This window comes from Anarrhichthys ocellatus, unplaced genomic scaffold (assembly GCF_004355925.1).
Source record: "Anarrhichthys ocellatus isolate YVR2014 unplaced genomic scaffold, GSC_Weel_1.0 scaffold27, whole genome shotgun sequence".
NCBI classification, from domain to species: domain Eukaryota; kingdom Metazoa; phylum Chordata; class Actinopteri; order Perciformes; family Anarhichadidae; genus Anarrhichthys; species Anarrhichthys ocellatus.
In genome coordinates this window covers 5,097,424-5,105,957 of record NW_022280057.1, presented here as the reverse complement: position 1 = coordinate 5,105,957, position 8,534 = coordinate 5,097,424, and the positions used below count along the sequence as shown (strand labels likewise).

Below are 8,534 nucleotides of genomic sequence, written 5' to 3'. Positions count from 1 at the left end.
TGTGTGTGTGTGTGTGTGTGTGTGTGTGTGTGTGTGTGTGTGTGTGTTGCGCGGACTGTCCCAAGCTGACAGGGTACATGGATTCTCCATCCTGCTTGTTTATAAAAAGAAAGCGAGGGCACCAAGCTCTGCCTGCTTCACTTATATTCACATATACACACACACTTGCATGCATACGGACTTGTCTTTCTTTCTCTCATTTTGCCTCTTCCTTCTCTGTATCTTTCACTCTCCACAGAGGACCCGGCAGCGATGAGGGTTAAATGTCGTATCAGCAGGGCGGGTTGTTCCCTGGCCATCTCACTGAGTGAAGTGTGTGTGTGTGTGTGTGTGTGTGTGTGTAATATTTATATTTATTTCATAGGGATTTCCCTCTTTCTGCATGCTGGACGGCATCTGGCCATGTCGTCATGTTCTGAGCTGTCAGCTGACACCATCACTGTCGGGAGAGAGAGAGAGGTAAAGGGACGAGACCATGGATGTGTTGGTGAGACAGAAAGAGAGAGTCAGACAGGACAGGGAGGAGTGTGTGTATAGGTTGAGTGGAAATAGTGCTATACTGGTGGCTCATTGGAAGCATCAGCACGAAGGCTTTCTATTTGACACATTTAGTCGGTGAGGACAGACTAGCTCGGAGGCTGGGTGTGTGTGTGTGTGTGTGTGTGTGTGTGTGTGTGTGTGTGTGTGTGTGTTTGCGTGCGTGCGTGCGCGCGCATCTGCTGTCCATGCAGGACCCTCAGGTCGTCTTCTTAATCAGCTGGGTGATTCCCTCTCCAGAGAGCTGTGGTTAGCAAAGTTCGTGAAGTCACTTATTAAAGTATAAATACTTTCATTATTATCAGTTGGCTTAAATGTTTTACAAAAATTACTAACATAAGAGTTTCAGTCCAAAACAAACAAAAACAAAATTGCAGAGAAATGATAAATAATAATTTATAATTTAAGTAAGGGACACTCACTGTATTAAACAATTACAATGTGGGTTATCTTAAAACTATGTTCAGGAATTTGAGATCAATCTTTTTCCTGAAAAGGGCTTATGAAAGCGTATGCAGTGTTACGTCATCGAAATCACTTCAATGGTCTCCAGCTGGTAATACTATAAACACTTATTTTAGAAAAATGTTATTTTGCGTAATTTTTCAAAGAAATAGCTTTAAATAGATATTTTGATTGATAAATGATACACGGAAGAGCAAATGTATGAAGCCTATGCTGCACCAAATGTGACTGATGTTCACATAGTAGAATTATATTTTGATAGATTCGACAATTGGCCATATTTGCCATGTCTCTATCTTGTTGATACCTTCTCCATGGCTATGGTGTCACACCAGGTTTCTCCATTGATGGGATTTTATTGAAGACACCAAACAGCACATCTGACGACAACTGCCTTGATGATTTGTCTGAGAGGGGGGGTTTAATGTTGGCCCATGCCAGTAGGGCAGTCAAACCATAGAAATAAAATGTATAGCTCTATTTGTGCCTGTTCCAAGGTGACATTTTAAAACAATGAAAATGGAAATGTATTGTTTTTTGTATCCAAGAAGGGTTGGCCAACAGGTCAGAGTAGCAAATGGACCAATATGAGTCACATACAGTAAGTCACCTTCTGACAGTGATGTGCCGTAACTCAACAAAGATCTGCGAGAGCCCGACTGTTTTGGTGCAATTTCTATTTCATATTAGATAGATAGATACATAGCAGAACATATTAAATATAATAATATAACAAAATATTCTTTAAATTATACTGCACCAGACAAGGTGCAGTAAACGGACATATTGCACATCCACAATCACAGGGTGAGATGCGGGTCATGACAAGTAACAGGAAAAGGAACAATAGACCCGACTTATTCAACAGCCTTGTGAACAAATGCATTGATGAAAAGGAACTAACAAGGTCTAAACACCACAAAGAAAGAAGTCCTTTTTTTTTTGGGGTTTTCTACCGACTTGGATTGCAATTAAAACAAAGTTGTTTTTTAAACGGCGACAAACATCCAGTGTACACACATTATTTCCAGCTAACCATAAGGTGATTAATCACACTTGTTCTCATTAATATTCAGAAATCAACCATCAAATTCTATAATATCCTTAAAGAAACCCAGACTGCTACCACTTGAAAACCATTTAGTGCCAAAAAGTGAGAATTGACAAAAGGTTAAGGCAAACTCCAACCACTATGGCCTCTACAAGAGCCTTAATAATGTCAAATTACCTTTGTATCACTCAGTGTGCACATGGCTTCAGCAGCATAAGCATAAGAGACACAACCTACTCCTTAATTCCCAATTCTAGTAATTATTGGAAGAGGAAAAGAGTGTGTGCTACAGGGGCACTAATGGTCCTTCTTGTGACCATCAAATTCATCTCAACAAGTTTATCTATTTAAAAAAAATAATTCACTAAGATCTCTTTTTCATTAAACGGTTGTGCTTTCCTCTCAAGAAAAGGAGTGTGATTAGATACATGCCCAACTGAACTTCTGCTTTCTGTCTCCTTTTGTGTGTCTATTTATGTGCCCACCCTCACCTGTTGTGTGTGTCTGTGTGTGTGTGTGTTTGTGTTGTTGCATTTGTCTGCTTGTTTGTCAGCGTGTGCTTGTGGACATGTAATTTCAGGACAAGCTGTTGGCCTCAAGCCACGCAGCAGCCTGTGTCAGGTGTGCTGAGGTCAGCCACGGACTGAGTCATGGTGATATAACACTTTACAGAGTGCAAACCTCTGAGTCACACTCACTCACACACACACACATATTACAATTTTAGACTTTGTTTTAGTAATTTATTATGTTTTCTTTGGTTATATTTGATTACACATATCTTAAAGTCTGTCTGTGTATCCTTAAGAGAGGCTTGTTAATGTCGGGATAGGCTACTCGCTGGGCTAGTTGAACTGTAGTTTAACAAGCTAACCGCAAACACGCTAGCTCATCTGGAACATGCTAGAGCCAATCAGTCCCAGTTCTCCAAGCTTCTTTCTATTTTCTCTGTACTGTACCGATGGCCCCCATTTAAATTATTATATTCATAAGAGTTTTATCGAAGAGGGGAAAAAAGCTCTCCCAGATAACGAGTTAACAAGCTAACTGCTTGCCAACTGTCAGATAGTAACGGGACAATAAGTTCTAACATTTGTATTATCAACTTCTGCCTCATGGAGCAGCTTATACTCATACAGAAAAGGCTAAATAAAAGTGCACGTTGTTAACCTACAACAGCTTCCTCCATTTAGTACTCAAAGGTCAACGCTGCTTGCTATTGGTGAACTGAATGAATATGCTGGACTTCGTTAGACCTGCTAGTGAATCAACAGATTCTATTGAAATGTGTTTATTTCACTGCAACATTTTGCTTAAATGTACTTTCAATTGGGTCCTAAAGACTGAACTGTTATGCTGTGAGTATTTTATTCAAAGCTCTCTGTCACTTAAAAATATAGAAAAGGGGCAACAGTCAGCTGACAATCTACGGTAAATATGAGATCATACTAGACTGGAGGATAAGCTCTCTATGGATCTTAAACATTCCTGGTATCACAAAACCCCCAAAGAGAAGCACCATGAGTCTCTCCTGCTGCGCTTGGACAACAGCTTCAACCTTTCCAGACTCTGACCTACTCCATGGGGCTCATGTGTTCAACATCACACTGTAGGCCTATGATCTCTCCCAGATAATTACTTCACATCTTGTTCTTTAAGCTGCGATGCAAGCTGGGTTCAACCTGTAGGAACTGTACATATGTACATACAGCTGTATTGAAAATACAGCTCCAATAACAGGAGGATGGAGGTTTTAACTAGGCCTCATTCCTCTTCTGTTCAATCAACTTGGAAAGACAGAATAATCATACAAAGTACAATGTATAACCTTCATTCAAACTGTTGAATTGAAGGGAGAGTTGCAGTCAATTCAATCACTTCTTTTTCTGCAACAGCAAACACCAGAAACTGCATTTGAACTTGACACAACAATCTTGGTTCTAGGTCCATCTGTTTTGGAGCTTTCAATCATATTCGGCTATAATATTCAGTGGCAGATAGCGTTCCCCATTTATCATGGAATGGCACCAGTCAGGTGTCCATTAAAATATACCACCGATTTTTATCATATTTTAAGTCTGCAAAGGAAAATGCTAATTACCATTTCCATCCACTTTCATTATGCAACTATTAGGAGTTGGTTTATCGAGATAAAAAGTTGGTGACGCTAATTTTCCAGTCGGATGCCAACGAACCATTGTAGAAGAAGAGTACGCAACAATATGTGTGCCAGTCAAACATTATGTGGCATTTATTGATGTTTATAGTAATTTGAGTAGCATTACTGTCCCCTCATCGCTCCACACAGTTCTGATGTTTTCATCTGCCAGCAGGTTTCTTCTCTTCAGCGGGCATTAAAGTCACACGCTTCATGTACATCATGACTTATTTTGTTTCCATTGCACTTCATTGCAACTTTTCCACTTCAGCCAAGCGTAAGCACTTTTCTTTGGTGCCAAAAACAGGAGATGGAAATCCAGTCAGCCATAGCTCAACTTTTTTCACTGACATGGATGCCTCTGGGATGATACTTAATGTACATTGAGATGAGATTGTTGCTGTTTCTGCAATCAACTCTGCATGTGAATGCTGGTACTGTAAACTGTATATCCTGTTGCCATTCTTTGGCTTTTGAGATCAGCGCTATCAGAAATGTTATATACTGTATACTAGTGTTACACATAACGTCATAAATGTGTGCATGCAAACATCCACTTTTGTGTATTCATCTGATGTCTGGCTGCTCTATCATGTATGCATTTTTTGTCAAATGAAATACAGCTAGGCTCACAGTGTATTATTTTCTGTTATAATCTTAGGAGTGATAACTAAACACTGGCCACTGGTCGCAGTGACCTGCAAATAAAGTGATCTATTAAAAGCATGGAAACTCAATTTGAAACCAACTCAATTACAAGTTGTTTCTGTAAGACCGGCCTGTTCAGTGTAAATTCTACCTCTGTTTACCTTGCACACATTTTCAGAGTAGAGGAGATTAAAGGTGAATCGAATCAGTAATGCATGATGGGAACTTTCAACAAAACATCCAGTCATCTTGATGTAAATCACTTAACTATCAGCCTGTATTGGATTTTTTCCCCTAAAATCAAGGAACAAATGGATCAAGTTTGCTTTGACATTTTAATATCAAAGCATATATTTATAAAACACCGCCTTGTAAAAGTATTGTAAAATAATTGCAATTATGCGTCTGTAAATTAAATCCAGTTACCCCTAATTGCTTTCTCCTCAAGTCTCCTCCCCCTCATCTTCCTCGCTCGTCTCTGAACAAGAAGCCTCGACTGTGTCATGAGAACATGCTGGATTGTGTAACGCTGTCATATTTCTTCAACAGCACATGTCTGTGGGGTCCATGTCTGTCGGGTTGCTGCTGCCTCAGGATTATGTGGCTGAATCTTCTTGGCCCGCAGTTAAGATGACATGAGAGGCTTCCTGTGGAGGAGGGCTGCCAAAGAAACAGCACTGCCATGCATGTACACCCTGCACACCCTAAAAGGCTCTTTTAAACGTTGTCTGTGCAACGTCGCATGAGTTCTAATATGAACACCTACCCCAGTAGGACGACAGCATGCATACTGTATGTGGAATCCTGAAAATCAGAACATACTTGTTGAATTTGCTCACTTCCTAGACATCTAAAAGTTGTTGGTGCAAACCTTGGGGTCTCACAGAAACCCACCTTCCTTTACATTGTTACAGTAAACCGAATCAGCCATGATGTATGAGAACAGCAGGGACACTCAGAAGCAGCATGGAGACATGCTCTGAGGCTGCAGGCCCCGTCAGAACATTTAACTGAGTTCAGCCTTGATAAGAGTCCTGCCATTTTTCCAACATTTTTTTTCCCACCCACTGGGAGCTCAGCAGGGGGTTTATATGCCTGTTTGGTTCAAAGGAGATGAGAGGAGAGCGACAGGGTACGAAGAGGATTCGAGAAGAAAGAGTGAATGTAGGGAGGAGATCAGAGAAGGTGGAAAAGGGAGCAGGCACATAAATGGAACAAAGAAACAAAAGTGGAGCAAGAGTGCAAATAAAGGAGAAGGCCAGCAATGATGAAGCAGCAAAAAGATTAGAAAGACATACAAATAGATGATGAGATGTGTTCATCACTACACATCTTGGAGGTCCCATCATACTGATTCTGCCACAAAGGAGCAGGACAATGACCAGCTGTGACAGGCTGGGATTTAGAAAACCCATCACATACTGTCAGTCCAAGACACAAATGTCCCCGAGTGATATTTATGATAACATTAATGCAGCGGGGAATAGGCCACTTCACCAGGGCACAATGTCCCAAGAGTGTTTGATGAAAGGCTGGTGTGGAGGCGCTTTGGAGAGGAGTAAACTAAACAAACTTAATCCACTGAAATGATATACAATACGATGATGCATCTGTTGGGAAATAGATGCAGATGTTGTGAGTTTGCTGTGTTTATGAGTTGTACCCGGAGGAGCTTTGTGGAGGAGGAGTAACACGATGTAGAGCGTGTGTTTGTGTGTCATTACACAAACATATGGAGCTGTGTACAATGTGTGGTTAATTTGTTTATTATGCTGACAGAGTGCTTTGGCTCTGGTTGATGTAAGATTATTATTGCTGCAGGAAATGAATTGATGAATCATTATGCAAATGTGAATCACGTCAGCACTTTGACTACCAGACTAAACCGAAGGTAAGCATTTTATCTTTTGAGGAATGAATGTGACCAAATGAACAGGTTTTTTATTATTGCACATTTTATAAAGTTTGGTTTAACAGTTAAATGATTGTCTTCTATCTACAAAATGAGAGTATTTTTACATTTTCTTAATCATTGTATGTTTTTTACCCTTCAGGAGGCTATGCTAGTATCTATATGTAGAGACTTGAAACTTGGGCCTATGATAGATGGGATCATAAGCTGTACAATTACCCTTGAGGCACATCTGTGATATTGGGCTGTATAAATAGCTTGACTCAAAGGCCTTCATGCATTTTACAAGTTTTATACTGGCAATAAGAATAACTTCCATATGACATGAATGTGACATAATTGGAATGATAACGTACTTTTAGTAAGTAAATGCTAAACTAGTAGCATAATGTAAGTTGATCCTAATAAGGCTAAATAAACTATGAATGTATATGTTAGGACAAGTGTTAAAGCTGAAATTTAAAGTCCTCACAAGTGCTTTAATAAAAGCCTGTTTATGTCTGTGTCTGTTGTATTGCCAATCTTCCAGCTATCAGTTAATATTTACAAAATATAGGTAGTGTTCTTAGAATTTATCCTTTGAGTGTGTGTGTGTGTGTGTGTGTGTGTGTGCGCATGCTTGCTGGCTGCTCTGAGCCCCAGCAGACCCCACAGCGAGCTCTAAGTGGCCCTGATTAAATCTGGCCTCCCTCTGCTCCTCTCCATTGCTTTTAGGATGCAGAGATAATGCTCATTAGGAGAGACGGGCGGGGACTTTGGGAGGCGGATGCTCGCATGTGGCTGTAATGGGGAGTGATGGGGGGATAATACAATTTGGTTGCATTTGAAGCTGTGACTAGAGGTTAATTTTATGGAGTGTGTGTGTGTGAATGAATGTATAAACCGTAAAAATGCCTCTCTTGTGTGTGGGAAGGAGTAAGGCCAAAGTTCAGGTGAGAGTAGTACTTTGTGTTCCTGCATCTTCTCTTGACTGCACATGTTAGAGGAATCACATAATAGTCATTTGGAAGTTGGTTGCTTTGCTTCTTTTTCCAACTCTCAGGAACACGGTCTGTGTGAGACTAACATTTTGGGAAATGCACTTATTTGCCGAGAGTTTGATGAGTATATTGATGCCTCTCTCAGAGAAGGGGTTCAATCTTCTCATCTTACTCTTGGTAACACAGTGAAACTATTACTTAACAGTCTCCTCACCTTTTTCTCCACATTGAATATTTAATCTTCTTCAAAAAATGACCACAGTCCTTACAACAACTTACAAACTCCTCTTTGTACTTTTACTCTTTTCCTTCCTCTCCTCCTCTTCCTCCTCTGTGTTCACACAGTGACATAATTAGCTAGAGTTGTTTTGCGAAGCACATTTAAGGCCGTGTTCTTCTACTGCTCTCTCTCCTGCTCACATCATCAGAGGGACCTCTGGGGCAGTTATATCACATTGATGTTTGCAGACTGAGGGAACCTGCAGCCTTTCCACTCACACACACACACACACACACACACACGGACAGACACCCCTCTTTTCCCCTGAAATGCCTGATCTGGCCCACCAGCTGAGACTGCTTCACCACATCATGAGAGCGCAACAAAAGGTATTGCCTGTCATGGTACCTTTAACTTCCCACCTGACATGAAGCTCAAGGGGAGATGAACGAAAAACTGTAATTGGCCTGCTGCAGAAAGGCAGATTGGATTAACAGTTATTGTTTTGCTCTTATTATTGCTATTACCATAATATTTATGTTTTGATGAATTTAACCCAATGA

At 40.5% G+C, this 8,534-nt stretch overlaps 1 protein-coding gene across 1 annotated transcript in view; it reads left to right on the top strand.

Annotated features, from left to right (window-relative positions):
- Window positions 1-7,464, top strand: part of LOC116391785 (E3 ubiquitin-protein ligase RNF38-like) — a 23,179-nt gene extending 15,715 nt beyond the window's left edge. The window contains exon 13 of the transcript XR_004213281.1: window positions 5,409-7,464. The gene's annotated coding sequence lies outside the window, so the exon portion shown is untranslated. The remainder of the gene's footprint in view (window positions 1-5,408) is intronic.
- Window positions 7,465-8,534: the final 1,070 nt, after the last annotated feature.